The following is a 25,481-nucleotide window of genomic DNA, read 5'->3' as shown; positions in this document are numbered from 1 at the left end:
TGACTTTCATCTAATGTATATGAGCACCTTTACATGCAAACACATCTAAAGTGCCTGGAATGATCTATAATTTGGAAATTGTTTGAATTATTGCAAATATCATTAGGCTTCACTTAATTATCATAAAAAAGTAAGAGCAGGAGCTCACCATGCTGTCAGTATACAAAAAACACGTCGAGAAGATAATGAACAGGTGCCAGTCCCGCTGGTGTCGCCCAGTCAGTACGAAGATTTGCAGCAGAAAAGGAATATGGCACATCCAGCCAATCAATAGAAGAAAACATCTTTTATTGATGAATCATTAAGAAGAGAGGGATCCGCTGTTCAAGATAAAAACCTGACGCGTTTCTGGAGTGGAAAACGTACTTAATAATGGGATATGCAAAGAATCATGGGACTGGTTTTAAAGGGGTTGTACACTACTGGGACAACCCCCTTCTTAAACTGAATGTTCTTCCCCAATAAAATAAATAAACCTACAGTGGGGAAAAAAGTATTTAGTCAGCCACCAATTGTGCAAGTTCTCCCACTTAAAAAGATGAAAAAGGCCTGTAATTGACATCATAGGTAGACCACAACTATGAGAGTTAAAATGAGAAAACTAATCCAGAAAATCACCTTGTCTGCTTTGGCAAGATTTATTTTGCAAATTATGGTTGAAAATAAGTATTTGGTCATTAACAAAAGTTCATCTCAATATTTTGTTATACAGCGGGTACAGAAAGTATTCTGACCCCTTTATTTTTTTCACTCTGTTTCATTGCAGCTAACCATTAGTGCGCATGCACCGGCGCACTATGTCCCGGAACACAGCGAAATGCTTCCGGGACATAGTGCGCCGGCGCATGCGCACTATTGGTTTTCGGCTTTGCCCGCAGTTGGGCAAAACATACTGTGCGTGCGCAAGGCAAGATTGCTTTGCGCACGCGTTAACTATGGAGGAAAGCGAATCAACGGCAAGTCAATTTCGCGATCAGCATGCGGCCAGCGGGACAAAAAGGGGTTAATAAAAGACCCGAAAACACCGCCCATATGACCCAAAACCGGACCCGCCAAATTCAGGTGACAGTTTCCCTTTAAGGTTGTGAACAGGTGTCTTTTATACTGATAAGTTCAAACAGATGCCATTACTACAGGTAATGAGTGGAGGACAGAGGAGCCTCTTAAAGAAGAAGTTACAGGTCTGTGAGAGCCAGAAATATTGCATGTTTTTTAGGTGACAAATTATTTAATTTTCCACCTTAGTTGGCAAAATAAATCTTGCCAAATCATGCAAGTTGATTTTCTGGATTTGTTTTCTCATTTTGACTCTCATAGTTGTGGTCTACCTATGTCAATTACAGGCCTCTCTCATCTTTTTAAGTGGGAGAACTTGCACAATTGGTGGCTGACTAAATACTTTTTATCCCCACTGAATACTCACCTTCTGTGCCAGCTCCAATCGAGAGTTGTCGGCACTCGCGGTCCCAGGGCTGTGATGCAGTGAAATGACACGTGATGCCTGGTGCCCGCTGGTGTCACTGTCTCCGCCTTTGAACAAACTGAGTGTAAAGCAAAAGTCCGAGCTACAGCTTATCTCGTACTTTTCATGTTCATTTCAACAGGAGGCGGAAACTGATGCCAGTGCTTACTGGGCACCGGATATCACGGGTCATTTCATCGCATCATAGCCATGGGACCGTAAGTGCTAACACCGCTGGAACAGAGACATCACAGGAGGGGAGTAGAGGTTTATTTTATCTGGGCCAAAGATTTAGTTTAAGAAGGTGTTGTCCTAGTAGTGGCCAACCCCTTTAAGTCTTAAAGAACCAATCTAGACAAACTGATTTGTAGAGACACTGCGGCGTATAAAAGCCTATCACGGATAAGAACAGAAATACTTAAATTGGTCAACGACGTTAAACATGCAAACAATAAGACACACTGAAGGCCATACTATACCATATATACTTGAGTATAAGCCGAGATTTTCAGCCCATTTTTTGGGGCTGAAAGTCCCCCTCTCGGCTTATACTCGAGTCATACCCAGGGGTCGGCAGGGGAGGGGGAGCGGGGGCTGTCTAATAATACTCACCTGCTCCTGCCGCGGTCCCTGCTTCCTCTCCCGGTGCCTCAGCTTCTTCCTGTACTGAGCGGTCACATGGTACCGCTCATTACAGTAATGAATATGCAGCTCCACCTCCCATAGGGGTGGAGCCGCATATTCATTACTGTAATGAGCGGTACCATGTGACCGCTCAGTACAGGAAGAAGCTGCGGCGCCGGGGAAACAGGGACTGCACCGCACCAGGAGCAGGTGAGTATAATGGGGAGGGGGAGCGCTGCGCGATATTTACCTCTCCTCGTTCCAGCCGCCGCTTCAGCATCTTCTGCAGAGACGCTCAGGTCAGAGGGCGCGGTGACGTGGTTAGTGCGCGCCCTCTGCCCGAACGTCAGTGCAGAAGACACTGAAGACGGAGCGGCAGCCGGAAAGAGGAAAGGTGAATATTTAAAGTGCCGGGGGCCTGAGCGACGAGAGGTGAGTATGTGATTTTTTTTTTATCACAGCAACAGCAAATGGGGCAAATGTCTGTATGGAGCATCTTGTGGGGCCATAATCAACGTTTGTGCAGGATTATATGGGGCAAATATCTTTATGTAGCATCTTATGGGGCCATAATTAACGTTTGTGCAGCACTATATGGGGCAAGTGTCTGTATGGAGCATCTTATGGGGCCATAACGTTTGTACAGCACTATATGGTGTAAATATATCTATGGAGCATCTTATGGGGCCATAATCAACAATTGTGCAGCATTATATTGGGCAAATGTGTCTATGGAGCATCTTATGGGGCCATTATTAACCTTTATGCAGGATTTTATGGGGCATATTTTAATATGGAGCATCTTATGGGGCCCATCATAAACTTTATGGAGCATTATATGGGGCATATTTTGTGTGGAGCATCTTATGAGGCGTATTTTGTGTGGAGCATCTTATGGGGCCCATCATGAACTATATGGAGCATTATATGGGGCTCCTGATTCAATATGGATATTCAAAAACACTTAACCTACTGATGTCTCAATTTTACTTTTATTGGTATCTATTTTTACTTTTGAAATTTACCGGTAGCTGCTGCATTTCTCACCCTAGGCTTATACTCGAGTCATTAAGTTTTCCCAGTTTTTTGTGGCAAAATTCGGGGGGGTCGGCTTACACTCGGGTCGGCTTATACTCGAGTATACACTATGTTCCAAATTATTATGCAAATTACATTTTTATCGGATTTCCCTAAATGGTTGGTGCAAATGACAGTCAGTCTAATAAAAGTCATCACCCATTAGAGTATACATCGAATTTTATTGAAGAAACCCCCCAATGATAACAGTATAATCTCCAAAATGAATAAAAACTCAAAATGCACTGTTCCAAATTATTAGGCACAGTAGAATTTCTAAACATTTGATATGTTTTAAAGAACTGAAAATGCTCATTTGTGGAATTTGCAGCATTAGGAGGCCACATTCACTGAACAAAAAAGCTATTTAACTCCAAAACATCCTAACAGGCCAAGTTATATGTTACCCTAGGAACCCTTCTTTGATATCACCTTCACAATTCCTGCATCCATTTAACTTGCGAGTTTTTGGAGAGTTTCTTTGCATGAAGCTGGAATAGCCTCCCAGAGCTGTTGTTTTGATGTGAACTGCCTCCCACCCTCAGAGATCTTTTGCTTGATGATACTCCAAAGGTTCTCTACAGGGTTGAGGTCAGGGGAAGATGGTGGCCACACCATGAGTTTATCTCCTTTTATGCCCATAGCAGCCAATGACTCAGAGGTTTTCTTTGCAGCATGAGATGGTGCATTGTCATGCATGAAGATGATTTTGCTCCTGAAGGCACATTTCTGCTTTTTATGCCATGGAGGAAAGTTGTCAGTCAGAAATTCTATATACTTTGCAGAGGTCATTTTCACACCTTCAGGAACCTTAAAGGGCCCCACCAGCTGTTTCTCCATGATTCCGGCCCAAAACATGACTCCTCCACCTCCTCCACCTCCGTTGCAGCCTTGTTGGGACATGGTGGCCATCCACTAACCATCCATCTGGACCATCCAGGGTTGCTCAACACTTATCAGTAAACAAGACTGTTTGGAAATTAGTCTTCATGTATGTGGGGCCCAATACAACCATTTCTGCTTGTGAACACTGTTTAGGGGTGGCCGAATAGTAGGTTTATGCACCACAGCAAGCCTTTGAAGGAGCCTACACCTTGAGGTTCGAGGGACTCCAGAGGCACCAGCAGCTTCAAATATCTGTTTGCTGCTTTGTAATGGCTTTTTAGCAGCTGCTCTCTTAATCCGATGAACTTGCCTGGCAGAAATATTCCTCATTATGCCTTTATCAGCACAAACACATTTGTGCTCAGATACAGCCACAAATCTCTTAACAGTACGATGATCACGCTTAAGTTTTCGGGAAATTTCTAATGTTTTCATCCCTTCACCAAGGCATTGCACTATTTGATGCTTTTCAGCAGCAGAGAGATCCTTTTTCTTTCCCATGTTACTTGAAAACTGTGACCTGCTTAATAATGTGGAACATCATTTTTAGGGTATGTGCAAACGTTGCGGATTCTCTGCGGATCCGCAGCGTTTTTTGCAGTGCAGAAACGCTGCAGATCCGCAATTGATTTACAGTACAATGTGCACACGTTGCGGAAAATCCGCTGCGGAAACGCTGCGGTTTAAAAGAAGTAGCATGTCACTTCTTTTTTGTGAATCTGCAGCGTTTTTGTACCCATTCCATTATAGAAAACCGCAGGGGTAAAAACCGCAGCAAATCCACAAGAAAACCGCAGCAAAAACGCACAAAAAAACGAAGGTGCGTTTTCTGCCAGGAGAGGCAGAATCCGCACCAGAAATTCCTAAGCCTAATCCACAACGTGTGCACATAGCCTCAAGTAGTTTTCCTTTAATTAGAATCACCTGGAAAACCAATTATCACATGTGTTTAAGATTGATTTCAGTGATCCATTGAGCCCTGAGACACAATACCATCCACGAGTTTATTTGAAAAACAAAACAATTAAATCTTTATGACACTTAAATCCAATTTGCATAATAATTTGGAACACAGTGTATACGGTAAATGTCAAATAAGAAATAATAAGATTTGGAAAGGAAAAGGAAAACAAAATAAACCAGAAATCACCTAACACAAATTATAAATGCCTATCCAAAAGTAAATGGATTTAAAAAAAATAATTTAAACGCTCAATTGCATGATTTAAGACAATTAATACATAAAAAAACATACATTATTCCTACAATTCAAGAAATATGGATATTTTGGGTTGAGGTTTAATATGAAACAATGCCTTGCATAGGGCAGGTTGTTTTTGCCAACTCCCCCTCTTGTAGATGTCACACTCGCGCCCAGATTGGTTGGCGTGGGCGAGCGGGGGTGTGGCACAGACAAAACTTCCCTGGAAGGGGCGTAACTAAGTAGCTTCCTAGGTGTTCGCTGGAGCCTCTGATGGTGAGGTCAGACTTGTGCAATAGGAAGCTACCAGGTACCACTCCAGGGTGGTGTCTGGCTGTGGCTGCTGATGCCACCGGGGAACGGAACATAGACAGGCAAGCGGGCACGGCTGGCACTCTGGCAGGCGGGCACGGCTGGGACACAGGCAGGCGGATGGGTACAACAGAGACACTGGCAGGCGGGCACGGCTGGCTCTCTGGTAGGCAGGCAGGTACGGCTGGCTCGCTGGCTGGACAGGCGGACAAGACTGGTACACTGGAAGAACCGGTAGGGACCGGTCTGCAGGCAGGTATGTAAAACAGGTAAGAACCTGTTCAGACAGGAGGACTTAAGAATAGGTAAAGACCGCAAGAGCGGATGCAGAGCGAAAGCACAGGAGCTAGAGCCAAGTGGATCAAGTGACCGCCCCACGTGACTACAAAGTTCAGCACGGATTGCGGTAAGGACCAACACAGCCTACGCGTTTCGAAAACGACTGTTTCCTTCCTCAGGGCTCTGAGGAACACAGCGTAGGCTGTGTTGGTCCTGACCGTGATCCGTACTGATCTTTGTAGTCACGTGGGGCAGTCACTTGATCCACTACGTCACGCAGGTCCTAGACGCGCCGCTCACATCGCTCGCACTGTGCGGCGCTGCCGGCCCAAGACGGAGTGTCTCCGCCCCCGGCTGAAGTTCGGTGCACGGAGCAGCTGCCACCGGCCGGGGCAGCCCTCCGATACAGTTCTTTGCTGAAGACTGCGCTTATGCCATCCAGGAATCCTGAGAAACTCACGGCAACTGACTGATGATTCATCTCTACTCCCAAGGTACTGACTATTTATCCAGTTTTTGTGATTTTCATATCGGAAGTTCTAGCTGCAGGTTGTTGCGTTCAGAATATTCTGGCTTAAGTGTCCATCTTTTCATACAGATACGGACTATGACCTAACCTGGCACACCATCACGATATTTGCTTTGGATAAATACACGCACCGTAGTGTATGAACGTAGGGTATACCAGCGCGAATTATATATATATTTTTTTTATTTTCTGCATTTTCACAATCTTGTGGTGATTGTTTATATTTCGCTGCAGGTACCTCATACCCTACACCAAAAACCAGCGCCGCTTTCATTTTTTATTTTAGATAGAAATATAGATATAAATAGATGATAGAAAATACCAAGGCCGATGTTTAGTAATGAACATAATAAAATGGTACATAAATTAGTTAAAGACACACACACAAAATCTGCACGCAATAGCTTTAAAAAAAACAAACAAAACAAAAATGGCGTGGGCTCCCGGGAAATTCTCTGCACCAGAGAGGGAAAACCGACGGCTGGGGGGACGATGTTTCTGTAACAACCCTGCCGGCATCACTGCATTGCCTTCCATTCCCCACCTGCCTGTTGCATCAACTCACTCACCCAGTGCCATGCTGTGAGATCTGTCTGCTGCCGGCTCCATGCCATGTGCTCCATGGCCGCTTACTCTGTGTACACTTACTGGCTGTGTGCATAGGGGGGCAGCGCCAGCAACTCCAGATTCTTATTGAGACTGTGTGCACCTCCCTAAGGTGTCCCTGGCCAATAGCCTAGAGGCCTCTGATACTTAAGGCATCCTCACTCATTGGAGGATGCCTGAGCAAACTATTTTCCTCAGTTAGCATTTGCTACTGAGCTGCCAGGCCGTGTCTGTTTCCGGTCTCTGAGGGCTGCAATACGCAGGCCTTCATCTGTGTTCCGTTACTTCTGTGTCTGAACTCTGGTCTATGTCCGTTCCTGTTCCTTCTTTGTTTGTTTACCATTCTCACTCTGCTGTGTTTACCTCTGCCTTACCTCTCTGCTCTGCTTGCCACTATCAGTGGCTCTGCATCTCTCTGCTCTGTTCGCCACTACCTGTGGCTCTGTGCTTCTGCTCAGTTCTGCCACAACCTGTGGTTCTGTGCCTCTCAGCTTTGTTCACCACAACCTGTGGCTATGCACTCTCTGGCTCTTGGCTTTGTCTCCTGCGGTTCTGGCTCTTGGCGTTGCCTCCTGCGATTCGTTCTTGGCTCCGCCTCCAGCGTCTCTGCTCTTGGCTCCGCCTCCAGCGGCTCAGTCCTTAGCTCTGCCTCTTCCTGCCTTCTCCTTCTCTGCTCTTAGCTCTGCCTTCTCCTTCTCTGCTCTTAGCTCCACCTCCTGCTCTTACTCCGCCTCCTGTGGTTCTGCTTTGCATCTGCTCTTGCTCTACCTCTGTTCAGCAACTTGCCGTACAGGTCTCTACCCGTTTCTTTATATTCACCAGCCTGAACAGGTTCTTACCTGTTTCCATACACCCGCCTGTATACCAGTGCCTACCAGAGTGCCAGCCGTGCCCGCCTGTCTGCCAGAGTGCCCATCTGCCTGTCTGTATCTCTGTCAAGCCAGTCTGCCCGTCAGGGCTTCTGCCGTACCTGTCCGTTAGCCAGTGTCACAGCTGTGCCTGCCTGTGTCTTGTCCCCAGTGGGATCAGCATCCCCAGTCAGACTCCACCCTGGTAGCTTCCTATTGCACAAGTCTGACCTCACCATCAGAGACTCCAGCGAACACCTAGGGAGCTACTTAGTTACGCCCCTTCCAGGGAAGTTTTGTCTGTGGTCCAGTGGGGCCACACCCCCAGATGCCCGCGCCAACCAGTCTCAGCGCGAGTGTTACAGTTTCCAGCCTGGGAAGGGGTTAATACCCATGGAGCTTCCCAGGCTAAGAATATCAGCCCGCAGCTGTATATTTAGCCTTTACTGGCTATTAAAATAGGGGACCCCCCCCCCAAAAAAAAAAAAAGACGTGAGGTCCCCCTATAATTTTTAGCCAGAACAGGCTATGCAGACAGCTGCAGGCTGATATTCATAGCCTAGAGTTGGGCCATGGATATTGGCCTCCCCAAGCTACAAATACCAGCCGCCCCAGAAATGGCGCATCTGTAAGATGCACCAATTCCGGCACTTAGCCTCTCTCTTCCCACTGCCCTGTAGCGGTGGCATATGGGGTAATAAGGGGTTAATGTCACCTTAGATTGTAAGGTGACATTATGCCCGGTTAGTAAGGAGAGGCGTCAATAAGACACCTATCCATTACTAATCCTATAGTAGTGAAAGAGATAAAGACACAGCCAGAAAAAAGTATTTTAATATTCTTAATTTCACCATACTTACAACCACACCTAATTACTAGAAGCCATCTATCATCTGCAAAAAATAAAAAATAATAAACCAACAGTATACTCCCTGGTCCGACGCAGTCCTTAATAATGAGTGTCCCACAGCGATCTCCCCTATAGCGCTGTCACATCAGGAGATGTGACCGCTCTACAGGACCTCAAGTGACACTGACAGGAGACAATGGCTCCTGCAGTGTTACCACTGAGGATTCAATGGCCTCTCACTTTATGGCACTGCTGCGTGAGAATTTTCCCACGCAGCGGTGCCGCAAGTGACAGTATGAACTCTGCACTCACAGTGGCAGAGGGATACAGTGCGGAAGGATACCCTCAGTGATTGTATCCCGGAGCCCCTGGAGAGAGGTCGCATCTGCCGATGTGACAGGTCTCCATGGGAGATCGTTGTGAGACACTCGCTATTACATGGACTACATCGGATCAGGGAGTATACTGTTGGTTTATTATTTTTAAAATTTTTTTACAGGTGATCGAGGGCTTCGGGGATTAGATGTGTGGTGAGTATAAACTGTATGTTGTATGTACTGTATGTCTGTGTTTTTTGGGGTTTTTTTTACACTTGAACACAGTAGCCGGATGATGTGGCTACTGCTGTACCATCATCTGGCTAGCTGTCACTGTAGCAGGCATAGCCGGATGGGACTAGTAGTCCCATCAGACCATGCCTGCCTACACACAGACCCGCACGCGCACACAGCCCCACACAAACACCCGCACATCTTCTCCGCACACACACAGTCTCCGCCCACACACTCTCTCCCCTCCAGATCTGCAGTGTTTCTCGCAGGCATATCCGCAGATCTTTTTTAAACCTGCGGTTTTGCTGAATATTGGCCTGACACAATGGAAGTCAATGGGTGCAGAAATGCTGCAGATCCGCAAAAAGAATTGACATGCTGCGGAAAAAAAAAAAGCTGCGATTCCGCGCGTTTTTTCCACAGTATGTGCACACCAATGTCAATTGCACATTGACTAACATTGCTTGTGCACTACACTGAGGATTTGATGCAATTCCGTGAGTCTAAAAACGCTGCGGATCCACATCTAAATCTGCAACGTGTGCACATAGCCTCTCAATAGCATAGAATTGAAAATGAGAAGTGTCTTCTTTACGTGCGGTAACAAAATGTTTTACTGCACCAGAATATGCCACTGCTAATATTAGACAAATGTTCAGCTATGCGTTTTTTTTTAGTTTTTTTGTGGTGTAGTCCACATATCACAAATTGATTATAATGCAAACAATGCAATACACCACATGGTGTAGATAGCAATTACAGCCATTGTAATCGTCGATTTACCTGTAATATTCCTAGTAGTAATATTTTGCTTTTAGATATTACATTGGTGGGTAATTCAGCAACTCGTAGGTTATCTACATCCTTGTTTAGAAAAGATGATGCTGGTAATACGATTTTGCAATCCACAAGTTGTCATACACCAGCACACCAACATGATTCCTTATGGAGAATTCCGCTGATGACTCAGCTTTCCTGCAGTTACATGCCAGAGGATATAACAAATAGTTATATTTAAAGTTAAAAAATGGGTTTATATTAGTACCAAAATTTAAATCTAGGAGATGTTCTATAAAAACAAGGTAAAAATCCTAATTTCTCCTTAACCCTCTCCCAATCGTTCAGTCCTCAGTTCACCAAGACAAAATCATCATCCTAAAATATTTACCTGTAGGCAATCAGGTTGATATTATTTGATAGGTCATCAGTGGAGGTTGTAGATGTGTTGCCAGAAGAAGGCGTTCTTTTGGTAATATCCTTTCTCCAAGCATGGTATGTAAGCCTAGATCTCCACCTGGCTGGCTTACTGCTAAAGTATTTTTCACATGTGCGGGGCACTAGATGTAAGGTTTACAAATTCACTCAGAACAAAAAAAAATATTTCTTTCTTCTTCCAATAGGTGAAGAACGTAAGATTGATGACTTTATTAATTGTGATTCACACCACGTGGTGTATTGCATTGCGTGCAAAATTTGCTATTTTACATTTGTGTAACATTAGCAGTAGCAATGTAACGTATTCCGGTGCAGTAAAAAATTTCATTACTGCATATAAAAGGAGACATTTCTCATTTTTAATTCTATACTACTGAGAAGGTGTTATGTCCCATAAGGGGGGGCAGAGGCGTATCTAGGAGGGGGGGGGCAGCCGGGGCATGTGTCCCGGGCGCAGTCGGACCGCCGCCTAATGTGCCGGTCCGAGGTGTCTTCCCTGGCGGCTGCATTCTGCCGCCCCCCGGACTGAGAGTAGGCTGTTCTCTGTGCCGACTGTCAAGCTAACAGCAGGCACAGAGAAGCTGCAGCGTGCCCGAGCTTCCTCTCACACATACAGCAGCGCCGCTGGATGAAGTAATCATTCAGCGGCCGGCTGTGCCAGAGAGGAAGCTGCCGACAGTGATGCTGCAACAGAGCGGTGAGTGTGTGTGTGTGTGTATAGCACTGTGGGGGAATGTGCAGAGAGGTGAATGGTGCCGTGTGTGTCTGCGTGTGTAGGGGGAGGATACGGCAATGATGAGGCAGATGGGGAGAAGGCAATGATGGGGTGATGGAGAGAGCAATGATGGAGATGGTGGGGGAGGAGGAAATGATGGTGGTAATGGAAAAGACAATGATGGCAGTGGTAGAGAAGGAGGCAATGAATGAGGGTGGTGGAGGAGAAGGCTGTGATGGAGGTGGTGGAAAGGGCAATGGTGGTGTGGTGGGGGAGAAAGCAATGATGGAGGTGGTGAAAAGGGCAATAATGGGGTGGTGGGGGAGAATGCAATGATGGTGGAGGTGGAAAGGGCAATAATGGGGGTGTAGGAAATGATGGAGGTGGTGGAAAGGGCAATGATGGTGGTGGTGGAAAGGGCAATGATGGTGGTGGTGGAAAGGACAATGATGGTGGTGGTGGAAAGGACAATGATGGTGGTGGTGGAAAAGGCAATAATGGGGGTGGTGGGGAGAAAATGATGGAGGTGGTGGAATGGGCAATTATAGGAGTGGTGGGGGGAAAAGACAAAGATGGGGGTGGTGGGGGAGTAGAAAATGATGGAGGTCGTGGAATGGGCAATGATATGGGTTAGGGAGAAAGCAATGATAATGGTGGTGCAGAAGGCAATGATGAGGTGGAGGAGAGGACAATAATGGGATGGGGGGACAATGAGGGGTCTGGGGTACTGGGATGAGAGGAAGGGGGACTTATAATGGACTTAGGAACAGGGGAAGGTGGAGGAAGACATTATTATCGCTTATTATGTCTAACACAGTCCCTTAGTATAGAGTGTACGTACTTATTATGTATAGCGCCACCTTTAGTTACATAGTTTCCTCTTTTATTATGTATTACACCGTCCCTTATTACATACCATCCTCTCTAGTTATATATGGCGACACCTCTTATTGTATAGCTTCCACTGCTGTTATGTACAGTACTGTCTCTTACATAGTGCATTCTTGTTATTTTTATTCACAGCGCCATCTTTTATTACATATTCCCCTCTCTTTTTAGATATAAAAAGACTGCTGATGGAGGAGCCGGTGACCAAACAACCAGGCCGTCAGCTCCTGCATTACAAAAGAAGCTTTCCCATGCTCCATCAGCCATCATTGCATTATACACCTAATAAGACAGGACGGTATGTAATAAAAAAAGGGCTCTATATAATCCAATATATAAGGGACGGTGCTGTACATAACAAGAGAGGGCACTGTATAATAAGGGACGGCAATATACATAATAAAGGAGACTATGTAATTATATATATATATATATATATATATATATATATATATATATATATATATATATATATATAAATATATATATATATACACACACACATACACTGTGTTCCAAATTATTATGCAAATTGGATTTAAGTGTCAAAGATTTAATCGTTTTGTTTTTCAAACAAACTCATGGATGGTATTGTGTCTCAGGGCTCAATGGATCACTGAAATCAATCTTAAATACATGTGATAATTAGTTTTCCAGGTTTTTCTAATTAAAGAAAAACTACTTAAAAATGATGTTCCACATTATTAAGCAGGCCACAGGTTTCAAGCAATATGGGAAATAAAAAGGATCTCTCTGCTGCTGAAAAGTGTTAAATAGTGCAAAGCACTATAAAGCAGCAAAAAGTTATTTGAAGTTGCTGATGCCTCTGGAGTCCCTCAAACCTCAAGGTGTAGGATCCTTCAAAGGCTTGCTTTGGTGCATAAACCTACAATTCGGCCACCCCTAAACAGCGATCACAAGCAGAAATGGTTGCAGTGGGCCCAGACATACATGAAGACTATTTTTCAAGCAGTCTTGTTTACTGATGAGTGTCGAGCAACCCTGGATGGTCCAGATGGATGGAGTAGTGGATGGTTGGTGGATGTCCACCATGTCCCAACAAGGCTGCGACGTCAGCAAGAAGGTTGAGGAGTCATGTTTTGGTCCAGAACAGCTGGTAGGGCCCTTTAAGGTTCCTGAAGGTGTGAAAATGACCTCTGCAAAGTGTATAGAGTTTCTGACTGACAACTTTCTTCCATGGTATAAAAAGCAGAAACGTGCCTTCAGGAGCAGAAGCATCTTCATGCATGACAATGCACTATCTCATGCTGTCATGCTGCAAAGAATACATCTGAGTCATTGGCTGCTATGGGCATAAAAGGAGATAAACTCATGGTGTGGCCACCATCTTCCCCTGACCTCAACCCTATAGAGAAACTTTGGATTATCATCAAGCAAAAGATCTATGAGGGTGGGAGGCTATTCTGACTTCATGCAAAGAAATACAAGCAGAAACTCTCCAAAAACTCACAAGTTCAATGGATGCAAGAATTGTGAGGGTGATATCAAAGACGGGTTCCTATGTTAACATGTAACTTGGCCTGTTAGGATGTTTTGGAGTTAAATAGCTTTTTTGTTCTGTGAATGTGACCTCCTAATGCTGCAAATTCTTCAAATGAGCATTTTCAGTTCTTTAAAACATATCAAATGTTTAGAAATTCTACTGTGCCTAATAATTTGGAACAGTGCATTTTGAGTTTTTATTCATTTTAGAGATTATCCTGTTATCATTGGGAGGTTTCTTCAATAAAATTCAATGTATATGCTAACGGGTGATGACTTTTATTAGACTAACTGTCATTTGCACCGACCATTTAGGACAATCAGAGAAAAATGTCATTTGCATAATAATTTGGAGCATAGTGTGTGTATATATATATATATATATATATATATATATATATATATATATATATATATATATATATATATATATATATATATATGATATAGATAGAATAGATAGAATATATATATATATATATATATATATATATATGTATATATATATATATATACATACATACATACATACATACATACATACACACACACACACACACACACACACACACACAGTCATGGCCAAAAGTATTCACACCCCTGCAATTCTGTCAGATAATACTCAGTTTCTTCCTGAAAATGATTGCAATCACAAATTCTTTGGTATTATTATCTTCATTTAGTTTGTCTTAAATGAAAAAACACAAAAAGAATTGTCCTAAAGCCAAATTGGATATAATTCCACACCAAACATAAAAAAGGGGGTGGACAAAAGTATTGGCACTGTTCGAAAAATCATGTGATGCTTCTCTAATTTGTGTAATTAACAGCACCTGTAACTTACCTGTGGCACCTAACAGGTGTTGGCAATAACTAAATCACACTTGCAGCCAGTTGACATGGATTAAAGTTGACTCAACCTCTGTCCTGTGTCCCTGTGTGTATCACATTGAGCATGGAGAAAAGAAAGAAGACCAAAGAACTGTCTGAGGACTTGAGAAACCAAATTGTGAGGAAGCATGAGCAATCTCAAGGCTAAAAGTCCATCTCCAAAGACCTGAATGTTCCTGTGTCTACCGTGCGCAGTGTCATCAAGAAGTTTAAAGCCCATGGCACTGTGGCTAACCTCCCTAGATGTGGAGGGAAAATAAAAATTGACAAGAGATTTCAAAGCAAGATTGTGCGGATGTTGGATAAAGAACCTCGACTAACATCCAAACAAGTTCAAGCTGCCCTGCAGTCCGAGGGTACAACAGTGTCAACCCTTACTATCCGTTGGCGTCTGAATGAAAAGGGACTGTATGGTAGGAAACCCAGGAAGACCCCACTTCTTACCCCGAGATATAAAAAAGCCAGGCTGGAGTTTGCCAAAACTTACCTGAAAAAGCCTAAAACGTTTTGGAAGAATGTTCTCTGGTCAGATGAGACAAAAGTAGAGCTTTTTGGGCAAAGGCATCAACATAGAGTTTACAGGAGAAAAAAGAGGCATTCAAAGAAAAGAACACGGTCCCTACAGTCAAACATGGCGGAAGTTCCCTGATGTTTTGGGGTTGCTTTGCTGCCTCTGGCACTGGACTGCTTGACCGTGTGCATGGCATTATGAAGTCTGAAGACTACCAACAAATTTTGCAGCATAATGTAGGGCCCAGTGTGAGAAAGCTGGGTCTCCCTCAGAGGTCATGGGTCTTCCAGCCGGACAATGACCCAAAACACACTTCAAAAAGCACTAGAAAATTGTTTGAGAGAAAGCACTGGAGACTTCTAAGGTGGCCAGCAATGCGTCCAGACCTGAATCCCATAGAACACCTGTGGATAGATCTAAAAATGGCAGTTTGGAGAAGGCACCCTTCAAATATCAGGGACCTGGAGCAGTTTGCCAGAGAAGAATGGTCTAAAATTCCAGCAGAGCATTGTAAGAAACTCATTGATGGTTACCGGAAGCGGTTGGTCGCAGTTATTTTGGCTAAAGGTTGTGCAACCAAGTATTAGGCTGAGGGTGCCAATACTTTTGTCTGGCCCATTTTTGGAGTTGTGTGTGAAATGATCAATTTTTGCTTTTTGCCTCATTCTCTTTTGTGTTTTTTCATTTAAGACAAATTAAATGAAGATAACACCAAAGAATTTGTATTTGCAATCATTTTCAGGAAGAAACTGAGTATTATCTGACAGAATTGCAGGGGTGTGAATACTTTTGGCCATGAGTGTATATGCATATATGTGTCACCATAAAAGGAGGGGGGCCCAGATACATTTCTTGCACAGGGGCCCCAAGCTGTCTGTGTCCGCCCCTGCTGCCGGGTCAGAGCGACGCCAGCAGAGTGATCAGACCATGTGATCACGCTGCTGACGTCACTCTCCCGTCGTGCAGAGACGAACACTGGTAGTAAGTGGAGCTGAAGACTCCAAAGATTAAGTGGGGGGGGTGGATTTATTATGTGTGGGGAGAATTGGAGTGGGGATTGGCAAATTTATTATGTGTGGGGAGAATTGGAGTGGGGATGGGGGATTTAACCCCTTCCCGACCTGTGACACAACGTATGCGTCATGAAAGTCGGTGCCAATCCGACCTGTGACGCATATGCTGTGTCACAGAATGATCGCGTCCCTGCAGATCGGGTGAAAGGGTTAACTCCTATTTCACCCGATCTGCAGGGAGAGGGGGAGTTGTACTTCAGCCCAGGGGGGGTGGCTTTTCCCCCACGTGGCTACGATCGCTCTGATTGGCTGTTGAAAGTGCAACAGCCAATCAGAGCAATTTGCAATATTTCACCTATGAAAATGGTGAAATATTGCAATCCAGCCATGGCCGATGCTGCAATAGCATCTGCCATGGCTGGAAATCATGTTCTGCCCCCCCCACCGCCCCCGATCTCCGCCCCAGTCGTCCGTTATGTGGCCCGGTCCTCTCCGTCCTCCTGTCCGCTCCCCCGTCCTCCTGCCCGCTCCTTCCTTGCTCCGATCCATCTCCCCTGTGCTCCGATCCACCCCCCCGAGCTCCCCCCCTTACCCCCACATACTTACCGAGCCTCCCGGTGTCGGTCCGTCTCCTCCCTGGGCGCCGCCATCTTCCAAAATGGCGGGCGCATGCGCAGTACGCCCGCCGAATCTGCCTGCCGGCAGATTTGTTCCATGTACATTTTGATCACTGTGAAAACCTATCACAGTGATCAAAATAAAAAAAAATGTAAATGACCTTTATCACCCTTATAGCTAGGGACAACAATAAAATAAAGAAAATATATATATTTTTTTTCCCCCCACTAGGTTCAGAACCAGGGTTAGGGTTAGGGTTTTCTGGTCCTCTGTGGATTTTTCCTTAGGGTTAGGGTATTCTGGTCCTCTGTGGATTTTTCCACAGCACATTTGATAAATTCGCAGTGTAAAACCGCTGCGGACTTATCGCGGATTCAACATGGTTTTTCTGCGGATTTCACTGCGGTTTTACAACTGCGGTTTTCTATTGGAGCAGTTGTAAAACCGCTGCGGAATCCGCAGAAAGAAGTGACATGCTGCGGAATGTAAACCGCTGCGTTTGCGCACAGTTTTTTCCGCAGCATGGGCACAGCGTTTTTTGTTTCCCATAGGTTTACACTGAACAATAATCTCAAGGGAAACTGCTGCGGACCCGCAGCTGCGGAAACGCTGCGGATCCGCAGCGTTTTCCGCAGCGTGTGCACATAGCCTTAGAATTAGGCTATGTGCACACAGTGTGGATTTGGCTGCAGATCCGCAGCGGATTGGCTGCTGCGGATTCGTAGCAGTTTTCCAACAGGTTTACAGTTCCATGTAAATCTTTGGAAAACCAAATCCGCTGTGCCCATGGTGCGGAAAATACCGCGCAGAAGCGCTGCGTTGTATTTTACGCAGCATATCAATTCTTTGTGCGGATTCCGCAGCGTTTTACACCTGTTCCTCAATAGGAATCCGCAGGTGAAATCCGCACAAAAACCACTGGAAATCTGTGGTAAATCCGCAGGTAAAACGCAGTGCCTTTTACCTGCGGATTTTTCAAAAATGGTGCGGAAAAATCTCACACGAATCCACAACGTGGGCACATAGCCTTAGGGTTAGGGATGGAATTAGGGCTAGGGTTGGAAATAGGTTTAAGATTAGGCTTGTGGTTAGGGGTGTGTTGGGGTTAGGGTTGTGGTTAGGGTTGAAATTAGGGTTGGGATTAGGGTTAGGGGTGTGTTGGGTTAGGGTTGTGGTTAGGGGTGTGTTGGGGTTAGGGTTATGGCTAGAGTTGGGATTAGGGGTGTGTTGGGGTTAGGGTTGGGATTAGGGTTAGGGGTGTGTTGGGGTTAGTGTTGGAGTTAGAATTGAGGGGTTTCCACTGTTTAGGCACATCAGGGGTCTCCAAACGCAACATGGTGCCACCATTGATTCCCGCCAATCTTGCGTTCCAAAAGTCAAATGGTGCTCCCTCCCTTCCGAGCCCCAACGTGCAACCAAACAGTGGTTTACCCCCACGTACGGAGTACCAGCATACTCGGGACAAACTGGGCAACAACTATTGGGGTCCAATTTCATCTGTTACCATTGTGAAAATAAAAAATTGCTTGCTAAAACATCATTTTTGAGGAAATAAAAATGATTTTTTATTTTCACGGCTCTGCGTTGTAAACTTCTGTGAAGCACTTGGGGGTTCAAAGTGCTCAACACTCATCTAGATAAGTTCCTTTGGGGGTCTAGTTTCCAAAATAGGGTCACTTGTGGGGGGTTTCTACTGTTTAGATACATCAGGGTCTCTGCAAATGCAACGTGACGCCCGCAGACCATTCCATCAAAGTCTGCATTTCAAAACGTCACTACTTCCCTTCCGAGCCCCGGCGTGTGCCCAAATAGTGGTTTACCCCCACATATGGGATACTAGCATACTCGAGACAAACTGGGCAACAACTATTGGGGTCCAATTTCTCCTTTTAGCCTTGTGAAAATAAATAATTGCTTGCTAAAACATCATTTTTGAGGAAAGAAAAATGATTTTTTTTATTTTCACAGCTCTGCGTTGTAAACTTCTGTGAAGCACTTGGGGGTTCAAAGTGCTCAACACTCATCTAGATAAGTTCCTTTGGGGGTCTAGTTTCCAAAATGGGGTCACTTGTGGGGGGGGTTTACTGTTTAGGGACATCAGGGGCTCTGCAAACGCAACGTGACGCCCGCAGAGCATTCCATCAAAGTCTGCATTTCAAAATGTCACTACTTCACTTCCGAGCCCCGGCATGTGCCCAAAGAGTGGTTTACCCCCACATATGGGGTATTAGCGTACTCAGGAGATACTGGACAACAACTTTTGGGGTCAAATTTCTCCTGTTACACTTGGGAAAATAAAAAATTCTGGGCAAAAAAATTATTTTTGAGAAAAGAAAAATTATTTTTTATTTTCATGGCTCTGCGTTATAAACTTCTGTGAAGCACTTTGGGGTTCAAAGTGCTCACCACACATCTAGATTAGTTCCTTCGGAGGTCTAGTTTCCAAAATGGGGTCACTTGTGGGGGAGCTCCAATGTTTAGGCACACAGGGGCTCTCCAAACGCGACATGGTGTCCGCTAATGATTGGAGCTAATTTTCCATTCAAAAAGCCAAATGGCGTGCCTTCCCTTCCGAACCCTGCCGTGTGCCCAAACAGTGGTTTACCCCCACATATGGGGTATCAGCGTACTCAGGAGAAACTGGACAATAACTATTGGGGTCCAATTTCCCCTGTTACCCTTGGGAAAATAAAAAAGTCCGGGCTAAAAAATCATTTTTGAGGAAAGAAAAATTATTTTTTACTTTCACGGCTCTGCGTTATAAACTTCTGTGAAGCACCTGGTGGTTTAAAGTGCTCACTATGCATCTAGATAAGTTCCTTGGGGGGTCTAGTTTCCAAAATGGGGTCACTTGTGGAGGAGCTCCAGTGTTTAGGCACACAGGGGCTCTCCAAAGGCGACATGGTGTCCGCTAATGATTGGAGCTAATTTTCCATTCAAAATGTCAAATGGCGCTCCTTCCCTTCCGAGCCTTACCATATGCCCAAACAGTGGTTTACCCCCACATATGAGATATCGGCGTACTCAGGAGAAATTGGCCAACAAATTTTAGGATCCATTTTATCCTGTTGCCCATGTGAAAATGAAAATATTGAGGCTAAAAGAAATTTTTTTGTGAAAAAAAAGCACTTTTTCATTTTTATGGATCAATTTCTGATGCACATAAGGGTTTAAAGTGCTCACTATGCATCTAGATAAGTTCCTTGGGGGGTCTAGTTTCCAAAATGGGGTCACTTGTGTGGGAGCTCCAATGTTTAGGCACACAGGGGCTCTCCAAACGCGACATGGTGTCCGCTAACGATGGAGATCATTTTTCATTCAAAAAGTCAAATGGCGCTCCTTCCCTTCCGAGCCCTGCCGTGCGCCCAAACAGTGGTTCACCCCCACATGTGAGGTATCGGTGTACTCAGGAGAAATTTCCCAACAAATTTTAGGATCCATTTTATCCTGTTGCCCATGTGAAAATGAAGAAATTGAGGCTAAAAGAATTTTTTTGTGTAAAAAAAGTACGTTTTCATTTTTACGGATCAATTTGTGAAGCACCTGGGGGTTTAAAGTGCTCACTATGCATCTAGATAAGGCTACGTTCACATTTGCGTTGTGCGCCGCAGCGTCGGCGACGCAATGCACAACGCAAACAAAAACGCAGCAAAACGCATGCACAACGCTGCGTTTTGCGCCGCATGCGTCCTTTTTTTGATTGATTTTGGACGCAGCAAAAATGCAACTTGCTGCGTCCTCTGCGCCCGGACGCGTGCGCCGCAGTGACGCATGCGGCGCAAAACGCAAGTGCAACGCATGTCCATGCGCCCCCATGTTAAATATAGGGGCGCATGACGCATGCGGCGACGCCGCGGCGCCCGACGCTGCGGCGCAGACCGCAAATGTGAACGTAGACTAAGTTCATTGGGGCGTCTAGTTTCCAAATTGGGGTCACTTGTGGGGGAGCTCCAATGTTTAGGCACACGGGGGCTCTCCAAACGTGACATGCTATCCGCTGAAGATTGGAGTCAAATTTTCATTCAAAAAGTCAAATGGCGCTCCTTCCCTTCCGAGCCCTGCCGTGCGCCCAACCAGTGGTTTACCCCCACATATGAGGTATCAGCGTACTCAGGACAAATTGGACAACAACGTTCATGGTCCAGTTTCTCCTTTTACCCTTGGGAAAATAAAAAAATTGTTGCTAAAAGATCATTTTTGTGAATAAAAAGTTAAATGTTCATATTTTCCTTCCATGTTGCTTCTGCTGCTGTGAAACACCTGAAGGGTTAACAAACTTCTTGAATGTGGTTTTAAGCACCTTGAGGGGTGTAGTTTTTAGAATGGTGTCACTTTTGGGTATTTTCAGCCATATAGACCCCTCAAACTGACTTCAAATGTGAGGTGGTCCCTAAAAAAAATGATTTTGTAAATTTTGTTGTAAAAATGAGAAATCACTGGTCAAATTTTAACCTTTATAACTTCCTAGCAAAAAAAAATTTTGGTTCCAAAATTGTGCTGATGTAAAGTAGACATGTGGGAAATGTTATTTATTAACTATTTTGTGTCACATAACTCTGATTTAACAGAATAAAAATTCAAACTTTGAAAATTGCGAAATTTTCAAAATTTAGCCAAATATCCATTTTTTTCACAAATAAACGCAGAAATTATTGACCTAAATTTACCACTAACATGAAGCCCAATATGTCACGAAAAAACAATCTCAGAACCGCTAGGATCCGTTGAAGCGTTCCTGAGTTATTACCTCATAAAGGGACACTGGTCAGAATTGCAAAAAACGGCAAGCTCATTAAGGCCAAAATAGGCTGGGTCATGAAGGGGTTAATGTGTGTGTGGGGAGATTTGGAGTGCAGATGGGGTTATTTATTTAGTGTGGGAAGATTTGAAGTGGGAATGGGGCACTTTAATGTGTTGGGGAAAATTAGAGGACACAAAATGAAGAGCAAAGGGGGAGATGGGGGGCATGTATGAGGAAACAGTACAGGGGAATGGGGGGCATGTACGAGGAAACAGTATGAGGAATGAGGGCATGTATGAGGAAACAGTACTGGGGAATGAGGAGCATGTATGAGGAAACAGTATGGGGGATGGGTGCAGACAGTATGGGGAGCAAATGGGGGAATGTATGCGGCACAGTATGAGTAGCAATGTGAAAAATGTTTGTGGACAGAGTACGAAGAGGGAGGGTGATGGTGGGATGTGTGCAGACACAGTATGGGGAGTCAGGTGAGCCGGCAGTATAGAAAGTGAGGGGGTAAATATATGAGGAGACAGTATGGTGAACAGGGGGGATGTGAGAGGAGACAGTATGGGGGGAGAAAAGTGAGTGGGCACAAAATAGAAACTGAGTAGTGGGGGGCGTAGCATGGAGGACAGTGTAAGGGCACAGCCAGGAGGGGACAGTATACCAAGGAGGGGGGTGTGATGAAAGGGTACAGTATAGAGACTGAGCCCTATGGGGGGGGACACAGTATGAGAGGACATTGTGAAGAGGCGGCCGGTAGGGAAAGGAGAGGTCAGTTTAAAGAGCATGTACCATAAGAGGGACAATGTGGGGGTCATATTTTGTGCAGACAATATAGTGAGATGCAATTTTGTATTCAGGAGCATTATAATGACACTTCTATCTTTAAGGGCATCATGTGGAGATTTTCTGCAAAAGAGAAGATGGAAGTCTGCAGAGACGAGCTGTGGATGAGAAAACTCATCATGGGGTCTGGACAAGATGAAGAAAAGAAGGAGAATGACTGCAGAGATTACATCATCTATAAGGTATTGTCCAGCATTAACCCCTTCACCCCCGGAGCTTTTTCCGTTTTTCCGTTTTCGTTTTTCGCTCCCCTCTTTCCCAGAGCCATAACTTTTTTATTTTTCCGTCAATTTGACCATGTGAGGGCTTATTTTTGTGCGGGACGAGTTGTACTTTTGAACGACATCATTGGTTTTAGCATGTCGTGTTCTAGAAAAAGGGAAAAAAATTCCAAGTGCAGTGAAATTGCAAAAAAAGTGCAATCCCACACTTGTTTTTTGCTTGCCTATTTTGCTAGGTTCACTAAATGCTAGAACTGACCTGCCATTATGATTCTCCAGGTCAGTACAAGTTCATAGACACCTAACATGACTAGGTTATTTTTCACCTAAGTGGTGAAAAAAAATTCCAAACTTTGCAAAAAACAAAACAAAACAAAATTGCACCATTTTACGATACTCGTAGCGTCTCCATTTTTCGTGATCTGGGGTCAGGTGAGGGCTTATTTTTTGCGTGCCGAGCTGGCGTTTTTAATAATAGCATTTTGGTGTAGATACGTTCTTTTGATCGCCCGTTATTGCATTTTAATGCAATGTCGTGGCGACCAAAAAAACGTAAATCTGGCGTTTCGAATTTTTTTCTCATTACGCCATTTAGCGATCAGGTTAATGGTTTTTTTTTTATTGATAGATCGTGCGATTCTGAACGCGGCGATACCAAATATGTGTAGGTTGGGTTTTTTTTTAATTGATTTATTTTGATTGGGGCGAAAGGGGGGTGATTTAACCCCTTCACCCCCAAGGGTGGTTTGCACGTTAATGACCGGGCCAATTTTTACAATTCTGACCACTGTCCCTTTATGAGGCTATAACTCTGGAACGCTTTGACGGATCTTGGCGATTCTGACATTGTTTTCTCGTGACATATTGTACTTCATGTTAAAGGTAAAATTTATTCGATATAACTTGCGTTTATTTGTGAAAAAAATGGAAATTTGGCGAAAATTTTGAAAATTTTGCAATTTTCCAACTTTGAATTTTTGTGCCCTTAAATCACAGACATATGTCACGCAAAATACTTAATAAGTAACATTTCCCACATGTCTACTTTACATCAGTACAATTTTGGAACCAAAATTTTTTTTTGTGACGAAGTTATAAGGGTTAAAAGTTGACCAGCAATTTCTCATTTTTACAACACCATTTTTTTTTAGGGACCACATCTCATTTGAAGTCATTTTGAGGGGTCTATATGATAGAAAATACCCAAGTGTGACACCATTCTAAAAACTGCACCCCTCAAGGTGCTCAAAACCACATTCAAGAAGTTTATTAACCCTTCAGGTGTTTCACAGGAATTTTTGGAATGTTTAAATAAAAATGAACATTTAACTTTTTTTCACACAAAATTTATTTCAGCTCCAATTTGTTTTATTTTACCAAGGGTAACAGGAGAAAATGGACCCCCAAAGTTGTTGTACAATTTGTCCTGAGTACGATGATACCCCATATGTGGGTGTAAACCATTGTTTAGGCGCATGGCAGAGCTTGGAAGGGAAGGAGCGCCATTTGACTTTTCAATGCAAAATTGACTGGAATTGAGATGGGACGCCATGTTGCGTTTGGAGAGCCCCTGATGTGCCTAAACATTGAAACTCCCTACAAGTGACACCATTTTGGAAAGTAGACCCCCTAAGGAACTTATCTAGATGTGTGGTGAGCACTTTGACCCACCAAGTGCTTCACAGAAGTTTATAATGCAGAGCCGTAAAAATAAAAAATCATATTTTTTCACAAAAATGATCTTTTCGCCCCCAATTTTTTATTTTCCCAAGGGTAAGAGAAGAAATTGGACCCCAAAAAATGTTGTGCAATTTGTCCTGAGTACGCTGATACCCCATATGTGGGTGTAAACCATTGTTTGGGCGCATGGCAGAGCTTGGAAGGGAAGGAGCGCCATTTGACTTTTCAATGCAAAATTGACTGGAATTGAGATGGGACGCCATGTTGCGTTTGGAGAGCCCCTGATGTGCCTAAACATTGAAACTCCCTACAAGTGACACCATTTTGGAAAGTAGACCCCCTAAGGAACTTATCTAGATGTGTGGTGAGCACTTTGACCCACCAAGTGCTTCACAGAAGTTTATAATGCAGAGCCGTAAAAATAAAAAATCATATTTTTTCACAAAAATGATCTTTTTGCCCCCAATTTTTTATTTTCCCAAGGGTAAGAGAAGAAATTGGACCCCAAAAAATGTTGTGCAATTTGTCCTGAGTACGCTGATACCCCATATGTGGGTGTAAACCATTGTTTGGGCGCATGGCAGAGCTTGGAAGGGAAGGAGCGCCATTTGACTTTTCAATGCAAAATTGACTGGAATTGAGATGGGACGCCATGTTGCGTTTGGAGAGCCCCTGATGTGCCTAAACATTGAAACTCCCTACAAGTGACACCATTTTGGAAAGTAGACCTCCCAAGGAACTTATCTAGATGTGTTTTGAGAACTTTGAACCCTCAAGTGTTTCACTAAAGTTTATAGCGCAAAGCCGTGAAAATAAAAATTCTTTTTTTTATTTCACAAAAATGATTTTTTAGCCCCCAGTTTTGTATTTTCACAAGGGTAACAGGATAAATTAGACCCCAAAAGTTGTTGTCCAATTTGTCCTGAGTACGCTGATACCCCATATGTCGGGGGGAACCACTGTTTGGGCGCATGACAGAGCTCGGAAGGGAAGGAGCGCCATTTGGAATGCAGCCTTAAATGGATTGGTCTGCAGGCGTCACGTTGCATTTGCAGAGCCCCTGATGTACCCAAACAGTACAAACCCCCCACAAGTGACCCCATATTGGAAACTAGACCTCCCAAGGAACTTATCTAGATGTGTTGTGAGAACTTTGAACCCCCAAGTGTTTCACTACAGTTTATAATGCAGAGCCGTGAAAATAAAACATCTTTTTTTCCCACAAAAATGATTTTTAGCCCCCCAAATTTTTATTTTCCTAAGGATAACAAGAGAACTTGGACCCCAGAAGTTGTTGTTCAATTTGTCCCGAGTACGCTGATAACACATATGTTGGGGTAAACCCCTTTTTGGGCGCACGGGAGAGCTCGGAAGGGAAGGAGCACTGTTTTACTTTTTCAACGCAGAAT

General features: G+C 44.2%; 1 protein-coding gene across 6 annotated transcripts in view; it reads right to left on the bottom strand.

Annotated features, from left to right (window-relative positions):
* The window catches only part of PNPLA7 (patatin like domain 7, lysophospholipase), a 213,438-nt gene that overhangs the window by 143,263 nt on the left and 44,694 nt on the right, over nt 1-25,481 (bottom strand). The gene's annotated exons all lie outside the window — the stretch shown is intronic.

This window comes from Ranitomeya variabilis, chromosome 2, assembly GCF_051348905.1.
Source record: "Ranitomeya variabilis isolate aRanVar5 chromosome 2, aRanVar5.hap1, whole genome shotgun sequence".
Lineage (NCBI taxonomy): Eukaryota > Metazoa > Chordata > Amphibia > Anura > Dendrobatidae > Ranitomeya > Ranitomeya variabilis.
The sequence above is the reverse complement of the archived record's forward strand: the minus strand, read 5'-3'. Positions and strand labels throughout refer to the sequence as shown.